Raw genomic sequence first — 20,365 nt, 5'->3', positions numbered from 1 at the left:
TCTACAATGTAAATAGTCATGAAAATAAAGAAAACGCATCGAATGAGAAGGTGTGTCCAAACTTTTGGCCTGTGCTGTATATGTATATATATAGATAGATAGATAGATGTGTGTATATATATAGATACACCTTATTTTTCACGGAAACACGGAGGCAAAACAGAACGCAGCCAGCTTCCGTTTTTTTGTGCGACACTTCCGGTCCAGCACTCTTACCACTGTGTAAATGGGAATCGCCTTGTTGTTAGTGATGGTGAAATCGCAGCTTCATGAAGCATTGAACCACTTTGACACACCTGCTTCAAGAATGACACACTGCTTCGAAGCATTTCATGCAGTCAGAAGAGTGACATCTGCTGGCTGTGTGTCAGAACTGCATCTAAGTGAAAGACCATTGGGACTGCCTGTAACGAGGCCTCGCTCCTGGTAGTCACGTGATTGTGGGCGTGCCGAAGCAGGGATCGAAACACTTGCGCTTCAATAGATTGACACTGTGTCGAGCAAACTGGCTCGAGCATAACATCACTACTTGTTGTTTACCTTGCTGAGTTTAGCTATATATATGTATATATCACATTTTTCACGTCAATATATCACTGTTTAGACTAATCTGGTGTTTGTAAAGTCTATAAACACAATGACTGAACAAACATTAGTATTTTCTCTGTGCGTAATTAATAACATGGTTATCATAGATTAGCTGGGCTAACCGTTAGCTGTTAGCCGTTAGCCGTGTCTGTAATAACTCACTAAACTCACAAAGTGGCCCGTGAAAAAAATATTTTCTCCAGCGGATGTCTTAGTTACAACATGATTGAGCTAACTGGAGTAGTTTCATGTCGTATCCTACAACGGGAGGCTTTTAACGGATGACGATCCTGATGTTAGCTTTGCTGCCAGTGTTAACGTTAGCTGTGTGTTAGGAGTGTATGTCGCTGACAGAAAGAAAGAAAGACAAGGGGAAAAAAGATAGAAAAGCAGCGTACACCTCACATATTTATTTCTCACAGTTGCGCACACGTTTGGCTGGCATGCAGAAGCACCGTCTGTGTGTCGAGGGTGTGAGCTGCAGCTTCAGCTGCTCAGGTAAAGAGGCTTAGCCCGGGGTGTTTTTTCGCTGATTAGGTTCTGCAGGTTCTCTGCTGGTAAACTGGAGACGGGGATCAAGCAGTTTGTCTCACTCGGGATATTTGCGTTTAGAGGGAATAAATTTCCGTTATAACGGAAACATGGGCACAGTTATCTATACAAAATACACAGACTAACTAACTAACTAACTGATTGACTAACATAAACAACTGAAAATTGAAAAAAAATTAGCTTGCACCGTTAGCTCCGGTAAGGGAAAGCATGAGGGAAAGCGGCTGACCGGAAGTCACGCACAAAAAAACGGAAGTTGATCACTATTTACTTCCGTGTTTGGAAATAAGGTGGATACACATGATATGTAGGCTCATATGTGTGTGTGTGTGTGTGTGTGTGTGTGTGTGTACATATATACACCTATATGTATATATAGATATATATATATATATATATATATGTATACAGTGGTGGAAAAAAGTTTTCGGACACCCCATGCATTTGTGAAATATTGCATTAAGAATCACTCTTAGGTCTTCAAGTGCAATTTCTTTTAGTACAGTCACAGCCAAAATACTAAATAAATGCTAAAAAAGCCATTAAAAACTTAAAATTGATTGGTTCCATAAAAATACATAAGAAATTTTGAGTATTGGGTCATTTTGGTACCAGTGATGAAGGTTGTTCTTTTTATTAAAAGACACAATTTTTGTTGCCAAGCTTTGTGTCTACATAAAGCCAGCACATTTGAAAGTTCTTCAGACACAAAAATGGCTAAAACAAGGAACCTAACGCAGGAAACACGCCTGAAGATAAAGATTCTCAGCCAGGAAGGGTACAGCTGCTGCCAGATAGCCAGGAAGTGCAGATGCAGTCCTTCAGCAGTTGGATACACTCTGCAGAAATACAGATGAACCAACAGCTTGGAAGACAAACCAAGATCTGGGTGTCCAAGGGTTTCTCCAGCAAGAAATGACCACATCCTGGTCCGCATGTGCAGGCAAAACCGCCGAATGACATCACAGGAGCTTCAGCAGCAGTGGTCAAACCAAACTGGTGTCCAGTGTTCCACCCGCACTGTACGTGGCTGACTTTTAGATCATGGCTTAAGGTACTACAAGGCTATCAAGAAGCCCCTGATCAATGAGAGACAGAGGTTAGCCCGGCGTCGTTGGGCCCAGGCACACAAGAACTGGACAGCCAGGAATTGGAAGAAGATTTTGTGGTCAGACGAGTCCAGTTTCCAGCTTTATCTTCCTCCTACTAATGTGAGGGTACGCAGAAGGCCAGGCGACATTATCCCCAGCATGTACAGTACCTACTGTCAAGCATGGTGGGGGCAGTATCATGGTTTGGAGATGCATGAGTGCTGCTGGTGTTGGTCATCTCACTGTCTGTGATGGCACATTGAACTCTACCAAGTATTGTACCATTCTCAAACCAACATGCTCCCTTCTGCGCATGCACTGTTCCGTCGAGGTAAAAACTGGATGTTTCAACAAGATAATGCCCCTTGCCACACATCCAAGGCCAGTAGAACTTGGCTGCAGGAGCACAGTATCCAGGTCTTAGAGTGGCCAGCTCAATCCCCGGACATGAGCCCCATTGAAAATCTGTGGTGGATTATCAAAAGGTCTGTTTCAAAGCATAAACCAAAGAATTTAGAAGAATTAAAAGCATTAATTCAAGAAGAATGGGACAAGATTACCCCTCAACAGTGTGAAAGGCTCGTGGGGAACATGCCAGCCAGGATTAGAGCTCTACTATGTGCCAATGGCAGGACTACTAAATATTAATTTGATGATGTGATGGTTTATTTATTTTTTGTTCAGTTTTGAACACATTCTCTGTTATTTGTTGACTTTGATAGCGACAATGTTGAGAACTGACATATTGAAACTGTCAAGAATTTAGTTTTGTTAGTTTTTCTTGTAAACAATAAACAAAAAAATATAATTTGTATTTGTTTGTATCTAATGCAGCCACACCTTTTGAAACACAAAAAAGATTTTTCCACAAATATTTCATGATAATATTTGAGATTGTGTAAAATTTTAAGGGTGTTCGAAAACTTTTTTTCCACCACTGTGTATGTATATATATATATATATATATATATATATATATATATATATATATATATAGCGTCCGCCAGGACGTGTGGAAAGGATGACGCAGTTATTCGGAAAATCACCGTTTATTACTGAACACTACAGGTTACTGTTGGCCGTAACCACGCCAAAACAACCAACAAACAAGAACTTAGCTGTAATTCCAACTGTGCACTCCTGCTCTCTCCTCCAGCTCACTCCTGCTCTCTCCTCCAGCTCGCTCCTACACACGCCAGCACGCACCCCCCATCCCGGTCACACTCGCCCCCCGCCCCCCTACCGATACTCATTCAATCCCAAACATGGCATTAACTCACAGAACATTGACATTACAACAGAACATTTACTGCAGGGTTGCTACAATACATATATATGTATATATATGTATATACATATGTATATGTATATGTATATATACGTGTCTATATATATATATATATGCATATACATACAGTACGGGCCAAAAGTTTGGACACACCCTCTCATTCAATGCGTTTTCTTTATTTTCATGACTATTTACATTGTAGATTCTCACTGAAGGCATCAAAACTATGAATGAACACATGTGGAGTTATGTACTTAACAAAAAAAGGTGAAATAACTGAAAACATGTTTTATATTCTAGTTTCTTCAAAATAGCCACCCTTTGCTCTGATTACTGCTTTGCACACTCTTGGCATTCTCTCCATGAGCTTCAAGAGGTAGTCACCTGAAATGGTTTCCACTTCACAGGTGTGCCTTATCAGGGTTAATTAGTGGAATTTCTTGCTTTATCAATGGGGTTGGGACCATCAGTTGTGTTGTGCAGAAGTCAGGTTAATACACAGCCGACAGCCCTATTGGACAACTGTTAAAATTCATATTATGGCAAGAACCAATCAGCTAACTAAAGAAAAACGAGTGGCCATCATTACTTTAAGAAATGAAGGTCAGTCAGTCCAGAAAATTGCAAAAACTTTAAATGTGTCCCCAAGTGGAGTCGCAAAAACCATCAAGCGCTACAACGAAACTGGCACACATGAGGACCGACCCAGGAAAGGAAGACCAAGAGTCACCTCTGCTTCTGAGGATAAGTTCATCCGAGTCACCAGCCTCAGAAATCGCAAGTTAACAGCAGTTCAGATCAGAGACCAGATGAATGCCACACAGAGTTCTAGCAGCAGACCCATCTCTAGAACAACTGTCAAGAGGAGACTGCGTGAATCAGGCCTTCATGGTCAAATAGCTGCTAGGAAAGCACTGCTAAGGAGAGGCAACAAGCAGAAGAGATTTGTTTGGGCCAAGAAACACAAGGAATGGACATTAGACCAGTGGAAATCTGTGCTTTGGTCTGATGAGTCCAAATTTGAGATCTTTGGTTCCAACCGCCGTGTCTTTGTGAGACGCAGAAAAGGTGAACGGATGGATTCCACATGCCTGGTTCCCACTATGAAGCATGGGGGAGGAGGTGTGATGGTGTGGGGGTGTTTTACTGGTGACACTGTTGGGGATTTATTCAAAATTGAAGGCACACTGAACCAGCATGGCTACCACAGCATCCTGCAGTGACATGCCATCCCATCCGGTTTGCGTTTAGTTGGACGATCATTTATTTTTCAACAGGACAATGACCCCAAACACACCTCCAGGCTGTGTAAGGGCTATTTGACCAAGAAGGAGAGTGATGGAGTGCTGCGGCAGATGACCTGGCCTCCACAGTCACCGGACCTGAACCCAATCGAGATGGTTTGGGGTGAACTGGACCGCAGAGTGAAGGCAAAGGGGCCAACAAGTGCTAAACACCTCTGGGAACTCCTTCAAGACTGTTGGAAAACCATTTCAGGTGACTACCTCTTGAAGCTCATCGAGAGAATGCCAGGAGTGTGCAAAGCAGTAATCAGAGCAAAGGGTGGCTATTTTGAAGAAACTAGAATATAAAACATGTTTTCAGTTATTTCACCTTTTTTTGTTAAGTACATAACTCCACATGTGTTCATTCATAGTTTTGATGCCTTCAGTGAGAATCTACAATGTAAATAGTCATGAAAATAAAGAAAACGCATTGAATGAGAAGGTGTGTCCAAACTTTTGGCCTGTACTGTACATATAAGCCTACATATCATGTGTATATATACTGTGGATTGTTTTTCAGCAATACCTTGTTCTCTATAGCTGATGTAACGTGAATTACTCCTGTGTGGGATCAATAAAGATCAAATACATTGTTTTTGGTGCCTAACTCTTTCCCAAGTATATTAGTGTGTGTGTGTGAATGAATAAACGAGAGGCATAAACGTAAATTTCTTTGTAGAAAGGCGCTTCATGAAATTAAGTCCATTCACTTATTAGTTTACAGCGCAGCCTTACCACATCCAATATGGCGGCGACGTTGACGTACGGCTCAGCGCTCGATGCGGCGTCTACGTATATGGCCCAATTCCAATCCGATCCCTTACAGACTCACTGATTTAGAGGCGCGTTCATGTTAAGTGCGTGAGTGTGTGAGGGCTGTCAAATCTTCAAGTCAGTGAGTCAGTGAGTGAGCCCTTTATGCCTCCTTACCGTAGATAGAAAAAACAGATAGATAAACAATGAAACATTACATTAACAAGGATTTAAGATGGTACATAAACACACGAAGTCAGAGGAATACCAGTGGTTATATTCCACACACAAAGAATATCTGTCTATCTATCTATCTATCTACCTATCTATCTATCTATCTATCGATATATCGATATATATAGATATATATTCTTTGTGCGTGGAATATATGCTGACAATAACCGATAAACGATCACGCCCAGAGCTGCCAATGTTAACAACATTTTGTAGAGAGGGGGATAAGTGCTGTCCCATTCCTATTTGTAGCATACGGAGCCCTTTCAGACTCTCACACTTAATCACTTACAGCTGACGTCAGTTAAGTCAGTGAGGGTTCAGGGCTTGAGTCTTTAGGGGCCGGTTTGGAATTGGGCCGATATGTTTATGACTGGGCCGACCCAAAGCTGACATAACAGAGACGTTTGATGAGCTGGGACAAAAGAGTATTAAATTTAAAGATATCCGCCCATGCGGCTGACGCTTGTCAGTACTAAAAGAAAATATATACTTGCTTTTTTCCTGTGGATGCATGCAGTTAACGTTAGGTGGTGCTCCTAGTCCCAAGGACAATGAAGCTGAGGGACAGACTAACCCCAGTCGTGATGTGGCAGAAGATGAGAGCAGAAATATGACAGATGCAATGTAAAGGCATAGCCTACTATGCATTACATTTTAGCCGGAGGAAAACCTTTTTAGTAGTATTAAGTAGGATTTTTTTGTTGTAGTAATAAGTTGACTAAAAGTTGACTATAGGGCCTATTGTCCAATTTATACCCCCTTAGTTCATGGCTGTGAGCCATGGAGATATAAATTGGGTTTATGTAATACAAGAGCAGGGCAGGGCAGGGCAGGGCAGACAATTTCTGATGTCTTTGTATAATAATTAGTCAGTGTGTTTGTGTAGTGTGTACAAGCATATAGAGGATCATAGGTAGAAACGCGTGGGCTGGTGCGTGGGCCAGTGTGTGGGCCGGAGCGCCTCAATGCCCCAGGCTGAATTTGTGTCCCAGTCCATCCCTGCCTCTCACTCATCTTATCAGCCTTTCTCTTACTAGTGGGATCTTTCCCAGTAAATGGAAACTAGCCTGTGTCATACCTATTTTTAAATCAGGAACAGCTTACCAGGTATGCAATAGGCCAGTTAGTGTATTACCTGTACTTTCTAAGGTCCTTGAAAAAGTTGTCACTCATCAGTTGCTCAGTTATGTAGATTCAAACAATTATCTACATCCCCTACAGTTTGGCTTCAGTCCAAATTATTCCACAGAGACTGTGAACTGCTTTTTTTATTAAACAGCTCAAATCTTCAATTGATTGAGGTGAAGTAGTTGGAGCAGTCTTTCTGGACCTAAAAAAAAGCTTTTGATACTTTAAATCATAATATAGTCATTCATCAACTCTCGAAATTTAATTTCTCCAACAAAACGTTAGAGTACTTTCAATCTTATCCATCTGACCGAGAACAGTGTGTTATCATTAATAATGAGACATCGGTAACACTTAACAATAAGGTGTGTAGTTACTGAGGAACTAATGAGGAACTAAGCTACACAAAATTAGAGTCGTTACTGAGAAACTAATGAGGAACTAATGAGTAGTTACTGAGGAACTAAGGTACACAAAATTAGAATAATTACTGAGGAACTAATGAGGAACTAATGATGAACAAACTATTAGTTAATGGTCAATTCTTCAGTAACTCCTGATCAAATTTCAGAGGAGTAGTTACTGAGGAACTAATGAGTAATGATCCATCATAAACTATACAGAGGCTACTGTATATTAACATGAGAGTGTTTTAGGTAGGCTATTTAAGTATTTAACATCACAAAGACTTGTGGTCAGTGGGATGTGAGGATACTTAAAATAACATCTGTACAGATATGAAGCCCTGACTATATCTGACTGATCTGTAATGAAAGCTGTTATCTTGTATACAATATGAACCTGTCAGACACAATTTATATAGCCTGTGTAGTTGAGGGGACAGGTCTGCTCTGCAGCAGCAAACTGAAATGATGCTGATTCACATGAAAATTAATGTGAAATGGAGGTCGAACCATGAACATAAATTACAGATCGCCTGTAAAGCATTTTAATAAATCTATTGTCACTAAAACAACCAGAGATTGAAAACAAACTGATATATGTGTAGCAGGGTGAGATGCTCATCCCCGCCCTTAATGAGAGAGTGTGCTTCCTTGCTCTCATCTCCACTTTGTAGCCAATCACCGCATGAGGGCACTCTATATGAGTTCAGTCTGACTCTCTCTTGCTCGTTGGTTCCGAGACCGTCCACTTCCTGGTCGCCTCGCTTCCTTTCCCCGCTGTCACCTGCGCAGGTAATGTAGTAGTAGCTGCCTGTACACACCTGGAAAATTGGCTGTTTGCCTCACAATTTAATTAGATGGTTTGTTTGTATGTAGCTTCCTGCACTGCTGTCCTGGGCTGACGCTAATGACGCGCGCCGTTCCCCTGAGCTGTCTGGCTGTCCTCCCGCTGCTGCACAGCACGAGCTCTGCTCCGCTCTCGCTCAGGTAATCAAACACCACCTGATCGGTAAGTCAGCTTGATGGCAATTGTTGTCGCTCTCAAGTTCAGCCTTAAGTGGGATTTTAATTTGGTTTATTTGAGTGGTTTACTGTCTGCTGTGCCTGGCACTAACTGCTTCGCCCTTCTTCGGTGGCGCATACCCAAGACGTTGAATAGAAGGCCCTTATTTTAGACCGGTTCCATACGCAACCACTCTAGTCTTAAAGTGTGTGTGCGGGTGTGTAATCTGGTTTGGATCTCCGATTTTGTTTTTGTTTTGTTACATTTTCTTTGAGTTTATTTATGGTCCCCAGAGGATTAAGTTTAATGCATTGTTTTGATTAAGTTGTATTGTGTTAACTTAATTTCTGTGGCTGGTGACTTATATTGTTTCATTCCTGATTTTTGTGAATTTTGGATTTCTTTATGAATATCGATTTGTGGTATTTTGATTTATTTTGTTACTAACTTGTTTTTGGCAGTTTATATTTGTGTATTTGGGTTTTTTTGGGGGGTCAATTTGTAATCTTTTGGCTGCCAACCTTACAAGTTTTGTTTTTTTAAGGTTTGTTTTTGTGTGTTGATTTGGTTGTTTTTGTTTATGGTCATTTGAGTGCAACCCCATTAGTTTTATTTCCCTTTTCCCCCTTCAGTTGCTGAGAGCCAAAGGTGGTGGCCCTGGTGTCCTGGATGGTGGCTTCCCCTCTTTCTTTTGGTGTGCTATGTGTCCCCTGGTCCTGGCTTTCCCTTCACTAAAGTGTGTGTGTGCGCGTGTGGCTGTCACGTGTGATTGGGCTGACCTTAATTTTGTTGGTATGTCTAGTGTATTTTAGCAACATATTTTATAATAAAGATTTTTCTAAACTTCTAAACTCCTGCCTCACTGTAAAGCGAACCTGAGTGCTTTATTTGGGGTTTTGTAGATCTAACTATCTCCTTGGGTGAAACTCCCAGGGTGGCATTGTCCGGCTTGTCCTGGTTGACTAATTAATATTAATATTCACCAATAACTTGGTAACCTAAACTTCCCTCCATCCCTCCTGTTGCCACATATGGGTCTGATAACATTTTAATAAATCGACATCATCGAAAGCCATAGGTTGAGACCAAGAGGTCTCGGTTTAAAGCGCTTCTACCAGAGCCTGTCTACTGTCTGCGATGCGCCCATGTATCCTGCACCAACTTTTAGAGAAATGTTCCCCTCACTGACTAGTATACAAATGAAGGCAGGGGTGTAGCCATCATTTCAGAAGTGAGGGGGACAAATTTTTCCGAGGTCTATTGAGTGATTTATCATCCCCTCACATTCAATTGCACCTTTCCTTAGCAGCTAAAGAACCACATAACCACAAACAGCCACAGTACAGCACCAGGGGACCAATTTTAGTTCTTTAAAATTATATACTATCAAAATCTAAAGTTTTAGCTGCCAAACTCTGGTTGAGTTGACACAGAATGACCCTCGAGCATCTACAGGGTAAGTAGGCAGATAATTAAGTGCCAAATACCTGCCTTGTTTCTCCCTGTCCCTCTTCTATCTATTGCAATAATATAGATAATAAACGTGCAAGGCAAAATTTATCAATAGAATTAAGAATAGTAGTGGTGACATAGCTGTCTCACTTTAATGCTATAGATAATTTTTCTCAGCCAGTTATATTCTCTCCTCACCTGTGAAGACCCTGCATGACCATCCTTGCTGGGCCCTGGTCCACTGTCTCCTCCCTGACACTGCTCTTTCTATTGCAGCAATAAAGATTAAAAAATATGTGCAAAGCAATAGTGAGCACAAGTTCTGCGCAGAAATTAAGGAGTGGGTTTATTCTTAGCATGAAACTAGCTAGCAAGCGAATTAACATAGGTAACAATGACATTAGTATTCTTGTTAACTAGCTTAACTTGATACATTGGCATCTATTATTTAGTCATCATTTAGCTAACATTTCTACATGCAACAGCATTACTCAACTTACAGTTTGTTTGGAAGAAACTGTGCAAGGTTTTTTGCTTCCTACTGGCTGGTTTGCTTAACATAGTTAATACACAGCAGCACTGCCCAGCAGCACACGTCTCGTCTGTGCGATTAATTCAGATCACAACACGACAGCATGTGTATGCCGCCTGGTGCCGCGGGGATTGTGGCCCAGCTGCAGAAAATATTCACATTATTTGACTAAAAAATATAAGCATTTTAACATCAGTTTGGACCACTCTAGCTAGTAGCTACTTTATAGTAGGCTGTACATAATCCTATACAGTGAGGTGATTTTTTTATTTATTTATTTTTTGTCCTATGGCAGGCTACTTTGTGCTAGTAGGTTTAGTACAACAACAATGGTCTTTTGAGAGTGAGAGAGGAGGGAGAGAGGGTTTCTATTGTTATGGCTCTAGAAACCCATTTTCACTGAGACATATTGAGGTGAGAGGTAAAGAGACCCCTTTAACCAGTTTTAGCAAAATTCATACCAAAATGACATCTTCAAACACAAGTACACTACCCAAGCTGTACACTACACACAGTCATCATCTATAATAAAAAAACACATAAAAAACATACATACACATTATCACATGGCTTAGGTTATTTCTTTAAACAAATGAATAATGTATTCTGGAGAAAATGCTTTCTTTTTGACATCTTTCTTTCCCTCTTCTGTCACTTTCTGACTTTTTTCTGTGTGTGTGTGGGGGGACCTTATTGATTACATTACATTATAATGCTTGAAGATAATTTGGAATGAAGGGTTTGAATTATTGCATGTGATTATTATCAAATTCTAGGCTAGCAAGAGTAATGCAACAACAACCGATTGTGGTGAGGGAGACTTCTTTCGCTCACGCTCCCTCCCTCCCTCTTGTGTTCTGCCACACCCCTCTGATTACCCTATTGGGACCAGGTGAAACTTGATTACTCCCTGGTCTAACTGCCCATTAAAAGTAGCTGTGTGCAGCCGGCCACAGGCTTTCCTAATCTGTCCTGTCTCCATGTTTGAGAGAGATCATGTCACAATAAGGTATGCATCTTATCTGCCTCCTTTCTAGCTGTTACCTGTGTGCATGTTAAGTTTCTCTCTGGCATCTTCACAGGTGTTGTTTGCAGTAGGACTCACCCCCATCCCCCAACACCGCATGAGTGCTGCGTGTGTGTGCTGGATCACATGTGGGGCAATTGTTTGGTCACTGTAACATGTTGCCCAAGGTATGCTACTATTTACAACTGTAGTTTCATACATGAGTCCTGTACATGTCATACTTTTTACCTAATGTCATACTTTGGGTAATGTCAGTCTGTCGTAGGAGCAAGGAGTATGATGTTGGTGTCCCATATGCACTAGTTCCGTTGTACTTCAGCAAAGGTAACCATTGTTCAACTGCCTAGTAGTGTTTTCTTATTCAAGTGAAGACCTATGTGTTAATAGGACAAAACAAACTAGGCGGAGCTCTGTTGCCACTGCTGTTTTTGTCCTGTAGTTAATTTAGTTTTCATACCTTTTTTTTTAGTGTTTTTTTTTTTTTTTTTGCTTCTATTCATTTGTGATTGTTGATTTGGATTATTTTCTGTCTTAAGGCAGACTCAGTTGGCTCTACCCTGTCACCTTGTACACCTTTATTTTATAAATTGATGTGGGTGTGTAGCCTATATAACCTGAGACTTGTGATATTGCCTTGTTTCTTTTCTGCCAGTTACAGGACGGTTGGGTTGTTATATACCTGTAGGTGTTTGGTCACTAGGTGTTTGGTCACTGGGTGGAGCTTTTTGGCCATCCAGATTTTTTTTTGTGGGTGGGTGGTGGTGGTTTCCTCCCCCTTCACTCCCATCCTCCTGTGGGTTTCCCTGGCACCCTTCCCCCTGTACTGGTAATGAGCTCAGCCTAGAAATCTTAACATTTTAGAGTGTATTTTAGAGTCTATTTGGTAATAAAGAACCATATTTTTTACTTATAGCCTCTATTTTCAGCTTCTTTCCCCAATAAGTTAAATACTGGTGGATTTAAATAAAAGTGCTATTTTGAAACTAGAAACTCATGTCTCTGCTCCTTTTCTTGAACTTGTGTATTGACTTATTCATTCGAGAGAGAGAGAGAGAGAGACTGACTGACTGACTGACTGACTGACTGACTGACTGACTTCCTCCCTCCCTGTTTCAAATCAATGCAAAAACCCATCAACTTTCCGGCATGAAAACGGAGAGAAGCAACCAGCCTGGGCAGCTCTTCATATCGCCACCCACAAAATACTTCACTGTCCCTCTGTAATAGACAACCACTTCCATGCGTTCTGGCTCTGCACGCATGTTGAACGTTTTTTTGTTGGAGGTCATGGGAGAGCTGTCCAAGATCCTCAACCTCAGCATCCCTCTCTCCTCCTCCATTGCTCTTCTAGGTGATCTCTTCTCATTCACAATCCCACAACATCTCAAGACTTTAATTCTAATAGCAGTCATTAGTTGTCAGTTAACAGTTATGAGTAAACCAATGGCTCAATCTCTTGATGGACCACGCAAACTTAGAAAAGCTCACAGCAGCCCTAAAAGTCAAACCTGACCCCATTCCATAACACCTGGGGTCCGTTTCACAAAGCAGGTTCAACAAACTCTGAGTCTAATCTTGAACTCTGAGTTGATCTACTCTGAGATAGGAAACTCTGAGTTTCCGGTTCCAGAACAGCTAATTTGAATCAGTTTAATCAACTCGGAGTAGTTTCACCTGGAGTTAAACGCGTGCACCACAACTATAAAAAGCCAGCATCAATGGAGCCCCGATTTAACGAGTCACCATGGCAACGGGGAAGAGGAGGGCTGCGTTTTTCACCCCGCTAGAATTAGAAATCTTAATGCGCTCATACGGCGAGTTTGCGCATGTTTTCAAAAAGAAGTGCAACACCGCTGCAGCTGCAAAAGAGAGGGAGACGGCGTGGGAGAACATTGCTGCTTCATTCAATGCAAAGTTTAAATGTAGTCCTTTGCAATCACAATAATATTACAGGGGAAAACTGCTTGAATGGCAGCCTATTAATTTATTTCATTTAGGTGCAATTCCGCGGGGGAGAAGTGCACTTGGCAGCAGTTTAGGATGAAATATAAAAACACTGTTCAAACAGGTAAGACCTCGGCATAATCTCATGGGGGTACCTCATTTTGATCATGTTTTACATTGTAAAGTAAATATTAAGTGGCTGTTTGACTGTGCAGTTGTTTTATCCCCAACATAATGCTGTTTTCACACACATAAATGTCTTCTCATCTATATCATGTTCTGTTAAATAATTAAGCCTATTTAAACTAACAGACTTCTACTCAGCCAACAGAAAGAAGGCAGATGCCGTAAAACCAGCACACTTTTCTGACCGCCCTGCATACAGCTGCCTTACTCAAGTGCTCAGCATCTCCGACATTGTACAAAAAACTAGGTTGTGTATGTAGATGATGGACTGTGACGTGAAACGGTGCAGCTCAAAAAGATAATTGTGTGGAAATGCTAAAACATCTATGCGCGGTCTGATAACCATCTCCCGACGAATATTTAATTCTCTGCGCAGTAATGCTGCACCTTCATCCACAGGATCGTTATCAAAAGGACATGCCATGTTAGTGAAAAAAGTCTCCACCTACTGTGCCTAATGGACTTGTAATACTGACTCTGATTTCTTAAATGATTTTTTTAATGACAGATGGCAGAACTAGGCTACGCCAAAACTCGCCTGCTGACTGAATGAATGAGGAAATCAAACGGAGTGTGTGGCTCTGAAAGAGGGCGGTGACAGAGAGAAACTCGAGGTTCATTGAGAAAAACCTGGTCCCGACCAGGTTAGGTTCATAGAGTCTGTTACTACGGTAACTGACCGAGAGCTTAAGTTACCTCTCTCTCTGAAACAGGCTAGAGTTACCCCTCTTTCTCTGGTTTGAGTTACCTCCCTTTTTGAAACGGAAAACTCAGAGTTTCCCTCATTTCAGGGTTAACAGACTCTGAGCTTCCACTAAACCTACCAATATGACAGCTTAAATTTGTTTTGTGTTGTTTGAATGTCTTCTTTGCTTTGTAAATACTGTTCTGTAAATATGTTTATGTCACAGGTGGTAAAAAAAAAAGGGTTTAAAAGCAAACAGATTATACAAAAATAGTGTACAGGAACATCTGCACTGAGTATGGGCTAGAAGTCCCAAGGTCACAATGGAAGACACCTCCTAAGGTGGTTGCGAATGACTGAGCTAAGATCCTTTGGGACTTCCAGATCCAGACTGAATAACTGGTGATAGTTAACCAACCGGATATCATGTTAATGGACAAACAACAGAAGAAGGCAGTGGTGATAGATGTAGAAACTTGAGAAACAGCAACATCAAGAAGAAGGAACACAAGAAGCTCAAAAAATACCAAGGGCTGAAAGAGCACCTAGAAAAGATGTGGGGAGTAAATCAATCAATCAATCCATTTTGTATTTATAAAGCCCAATATCACAAATCACAATTTGCCTCACAGGGCTTTACAGCATACAACATCCCTCTGTCCTTAGGACCCTCACAGCGGATAAGGAAAAACTCCCCCCAAAAAAACCTTTAACGGGGAAAAAACGGCAACAGTAAAGGCAACAGTGGTGCCAGTGGTACTCGGCGCACTCGGGGCTGTGACCCCCAAACTTGGAGAGAGGCTCCAGCAGATTCCAAGTACAACATCTGAGGTCTCTGTCCAGAACAGCGCAGTCCAAGGAACAGCTAAGATACTGCGCAGAAACCTCAAACTCCCAGGCCTCTGGTAGAGCCCTCTGATTTTTTACATGTCCACAGCACATGAATGATCATTACCACAGTATCTGCTTCAAATATCGCTGACCCACCATTTTTCTTTTAATAACACATACACTTCTCAGTTTTTGAAAGTGTCCCATTCTAATGCTATTTCTCAAGACTCTGATAGGACATCCAGCTGGGTCTCAACGTCTGTGATTTCATAAATGATTTGATTGATGTGTGGAGGTTTTTCAATCAATCTGTAATAAGTATTTTATTTATCATGTCACAAGTCATTCTAGAATTGATTACATTCTTATATCATCATCTTCGTATGAATGTATGTCTGCACCCTATGTAAATTTACTCCTGTAATTTCCCATATACCCTGTAGATGGCGCTTCAGTTTACAACTTTTTACACTCCACGGGTCATGTGGGAAGTTTTTAACCCTGTAAGACCCAGATATAGAAAAAAATGAGCAATTTTTTTTTGACATCTCAGATATTGTTTTAGGAGGCCTCTGATGTAGAAATCAAAGAGTTTTCAAATTTTTTACATTTTAGTAAGTTTTTAGGGAAATGTTGTAAATTTGCAACGTTGGGCATAGTTGGGAGCAGAACTTCCGTGCTTGTACTCACTTTGTCTGAACAAATATACAGAACATTTAAGTATTCATTTGCAGGGTTGATTGCTTACTTAGCCCCATAACGGTATATATCATGAGTAATAATCACACAACAATCATAGTTTTATGAATAAGCATTTATAAATAAAAATACTGGAAAAAAATATATTTACAAAGCTTTTTCCTCCGTCACTTTCAATGTGGTTTACTACATTCAAACAATACTGTCTGGCTGGCCTATTATGCTCTCTGCTTATCATACTAAAAGGAACACATGCATCCCCCCAGAGCACTTACAGGTTCACATTCAAGACCATTCGCACCTGTCCCTGAACAATGCAACAGGCATTGGATCATTAAATTCATGGGGTAAAGAGATACTGTTGGTCCTCTGATCCCAATTAAGGTGATAAAAACCTTTGGATGATGGCAAATACATTCAGTTTCTTATTTTCATTTTCAAGACCATATCACATTACATACAATAACAGAAGGATGGCACACGGCATGGCCAAAGTAAGGAAGAACGTTCTTTAGACAAAACACCCAGTTAACAGATGACTTTAGATGGATGGTTCAAATAATACTTTGGCTAATACCTTTCTCTGGAAGTCATTAAGCTTCATTCTGACATTCAAACTGAATATGAAACTCATGTCCCACACCATCATCGTCATCACCATCACAGAGGGTACAGATCCTCTGGTTTCTGTCCAGCCCATCACATCTTCATTGACTTCAGGACTTCTGGTGTTATTTACTCTAAAGTTACAAACAGTCTTTTTTTGTTTTCATGCCACAGATCCTTCTCCAGTTTAAACTCTTGTTTAAATATATATTATATACCACATGATGTCACACTGCTGAGCTCATTTTACCACTTTTGTATTAGCCTCTGTTCATCAGTTAGTTTGAACCAGCTGATGTTGTTACACTTTGGTGTAGTGATGGGAAAGCAGTTCTTTAGATGTTACTGAATCACTAAAGGAACACATGCATCCCCCAGAGCACTTACAGGTTCACATTCAAGACCATTCGCACCTGTCCCTGAACAATGCAACAGGCATCCCCCCAACAAATCCAGAACATTCAGAACCCGTTTTTCTATCTCCTAATGCTACAAACTGCTGCTTGGGCAACACTGAGAAAAATAGCTCAGTATCATTTAGAAGTTAAAAAACAAACAAAAAGTTTCAAATACTGCTATAGATGTTGGAGTTTCAAATACCCCATACAATTTATTCATGTGTTTAATTATGGTCTAAGCTAAACTAAGTAAAAATTTAACAGAAAAGCACATTTAGAGCTTCGTTACAATGAATCATCTAATACTTTAAATTTCTACTACATTTTTTTTCAATTTGTGACCATGTGAGAAGTGCAGTGACCTTATGTAATGTGTAAGGAAGCACAGGCTATTTTGACTACCACACTGACCCAACGTTGTAGAATTACAACATAGAATCCAGTCATGCAAAAAAAGGAGATGAGCTCAACGGGAAGTTTGCAGGTAGAGTGAGTTCATGGCCAGATGACCAGACCTATAAACACTTCTTCTATCCAATAGCATTGTGAGGACAAACAATAGGACCCATTAACTATGTGGTCTTGAGAAAAAAAAACATTTGCAGGCCTTTTTTTAGAATTGTTAAAAGTGATGTTGTAAATTTGCAACAGTGGGTTTTACAGGGTTAAGTGTTTTCTTAGAGGGAATTACATCTGTTTTTTTTTTATTATCCTTGAAGCATGGGATAAAAGATTCTCTGACCCAGAGGGTCTACAGACCCTTCTACAGAAAAAGATCTCAGAATCTTACAAAATTGAGGGCAGAATACAACTCCATCCTTAGCAAAAGCAGAAATCATTTCACACCACAGAATGCAGAGATACTACTACAATATGATGTAGACCCCACAAGCTCCTGGCCTTAAGGCTGAATTAATGTGAGTCTAAATCATACATAGCTGTTATTACGAATGAGACTGGCCAGACTCTAAATTACATATTGGTGGGGACACATATCAGTGTGCAGGAAATTTTAAGTGTTTAACACTTTATTTCCTGCATTCACGTGATTTTTCTGCACCAATTTATGGTGGAAATGTCTTTTTTATGTAAAGAAAAATGCAAAATTCAGGTGATAGATGATGTTTCAAAAATATAAAAATAGGCAATAATAGGATATAATGCAGTAAGGCTCTCAGGCATTCTGTATGGCTTTCAAATATTTTTGTCCCAGGCATATCGGCTTTTATCATTTTATGTTATCTCTGCTGAGTCAGCACACCTGTGGGCAGAGTTGACTATTGTTTGGGGAAGGAACCTCATTCAAATTGCAAGTGTCACACATATACATCAATAATAAATTAATTCATTTTAATTCATTAATGAACCCCATACAACTGAATAGCTCACGTGGTTCAGCAAGATTTCTGCTCATGTTCAAACCTGTCCTCACATTCAGTTTAAAGTCTTTTAACCTATTTAATGTTTACATGAAGTCTGTTGCTGAGAGAATTTGGTAGGAATCCACCTTATTTTCAAACACGGAAGTAAATAGTGATCAACTTCCGTTTTTTTGTACGTGACTTCCGGTCAGCCGCTTTCCCTCATGCTTTCCCTTACTGGAGCTAACGGTGCAAGCTATTTTTTTATTTCAATTTTCAGTTGTTTATGTTTGTTAATCAGTTAGTTAGTTAGTTAGTCTGTGTATTTTATATAGATAACTGTGCCCACGTTTCGGTTATAACGGAAATTTATTCCCTCTAAACGCAAATAAATCGCACGTTAATCATAAACTGTGAACCAAAAAAGCACAATCTATCCCGAGTGAGACAAACTGCTTGATCCCCGTCTCCAGTGTACCAGCAGAGAACCTGCAGAACCCAATCAGCGAAAAAACACACCGGGCAGCTGAAGCTGCGGCTCGCACCCTCGACACACAGACGGTGCTTCTGCATGCCAGCCAAACATGTGCGCAACTGTGAGAAATATATATGTGAGGTGTACGCTGCTTTTCTATCTTTTTTCCCCTTTTCTTTCTTTCTTTCTTTCTGTCAGCGACATACACTCCTAACACAGGACGGGTTGTTTTAATTGACTGAGTTGATCATTAAGCCATAGTGATGCGCGGATTGGCTCTGATAGCACCCAAATCAGCATGTACGCATCAACCATCCAGCCGTTACAACATGATTGAGCTAGCAAAGCAGTTTTGTGTTGCTATGTGTGGTATTTATTCAGTTTTGGGAAATCACGATGTCTAGAAAGCATCAGTGGCTGCAGCTGACAGGGACAGCTAACGTTAACACTAGCAGCAAAGCTAACATCAGGATCGTCATCCGTTAAAAGCCTCCCGTTTTTGGATACGACATGAAACTACTCCAATTAGCTCAATCATGTTGTAACTAAGACATCCACTGGAGAAAATATTTTTTTTCACAGGCCACTTTGTGAGTTTAGTGAGTTATTACAGACACGGCTAACAGCTAACGGTTAGCCCAGCTAATCTACAATAACCATGTTATTAATTACACACAGAGAAAATACTAATGTTTGTTCAGTCATTGTGTTTATAGACTTTACAAACATCAGATTAGTTTAAACAGTGATATACTGACGTGAAAAATGTGATATATACATATATATAGCTAAACGCAGCAAAGTAAACAACAAGGCGATTCCCATTTACACAGTGTTAAGAGTGCTGGACCGAAGTGTCGCACAAAAAACACGGAAGCTGGCTGCGTTCTGTTTTGCCTCTGTGTTTCCGTGAAAAATAAGGTGGATAGCATTTTGAGGTGGAGAAGGTTTAAGAGGATTTAAAGAGTCGCCCCATAGTTACATTGTAACTATGTGATAAGTGGAAGAAAAACATTGATTAAAAAGCACACACGTCCTAAAAGAGCTCAGCATTTTTGATATTCTAATGTTTTTTTGTAGGTGAAAGTATGCAAAAGGAGTAGTAAACTGAAAACATACAGAAGTGAGAGAATTCCACAGTAGTGTGAATGCTGAATCAACATTCATATTAAAAATCTGAAAAAAAGCTTAATATTTTATAAAGTATAAGTGGTAGAAAAAGGCTTCGTCTTTGAATGGTTTCTGTGGCTGAAAGTGTGCAGAAGCATCAGGCAGCCAATTATTCTTATGGAATTGAAAGAATAATTATAGCTGCTGCGCAGCGATGGGTCGGGTCCAGGCATTTTTAGGCAATTCTGAGCAACAAGCAGAAGAATTGGAAGACATTTAGCAACACAATCTGCCTTTCGCATCAGCTGAGGCTTGAACTCACAACCTCTGAGACTAAGAATCAATTTCTATCTCACTGAGCTAATTAGTCAGTGGCAATTCATGTGTAGCTTCACAAATTGACTAAGCCAGACGTGCAGGTTTAGCAGCCGTCCATGCATGGAAAAGCAGATTTCAAACCACTGCAAAAAATTCAGCTATCGAAACAAAAATCTGAAAATACACATATTGCATCTAGACAACATAGAGACGTTGGTAATTTATTTTAACAATGATTGATTTGCTTCATAAGTGAAAAACTGATATTTAACTAGTTATGCAAAGTGAGAAGCCTCAGATGGTTTCACACTGAAGTACTGACACTGGATCTTTGTGCAAAGTTTGGTTTATTTTCAAGCATGACAAGGCAGATTTTATAGCAGAAAAAGGACTTGAAGATGCTACACAGTG

This window comes from Epinephelus fuscoguttatus, linkage group LG6 (genome assembly GCF_011397635.1).
Source record: "Epinephelus fuscoguttatus linkage group LG6, E.fuscoguttatus.final_Chr_v1".
Classification (NCBI taxonomy): Eukaryota; Metazoa; Chordata; class Actinopteri; order Perciformes; family Serranidae; genus Epinephelus; species Epinephelus fuscoguttatus.
Note: the sequence above shows the minus strand (reverse complement) of the source record.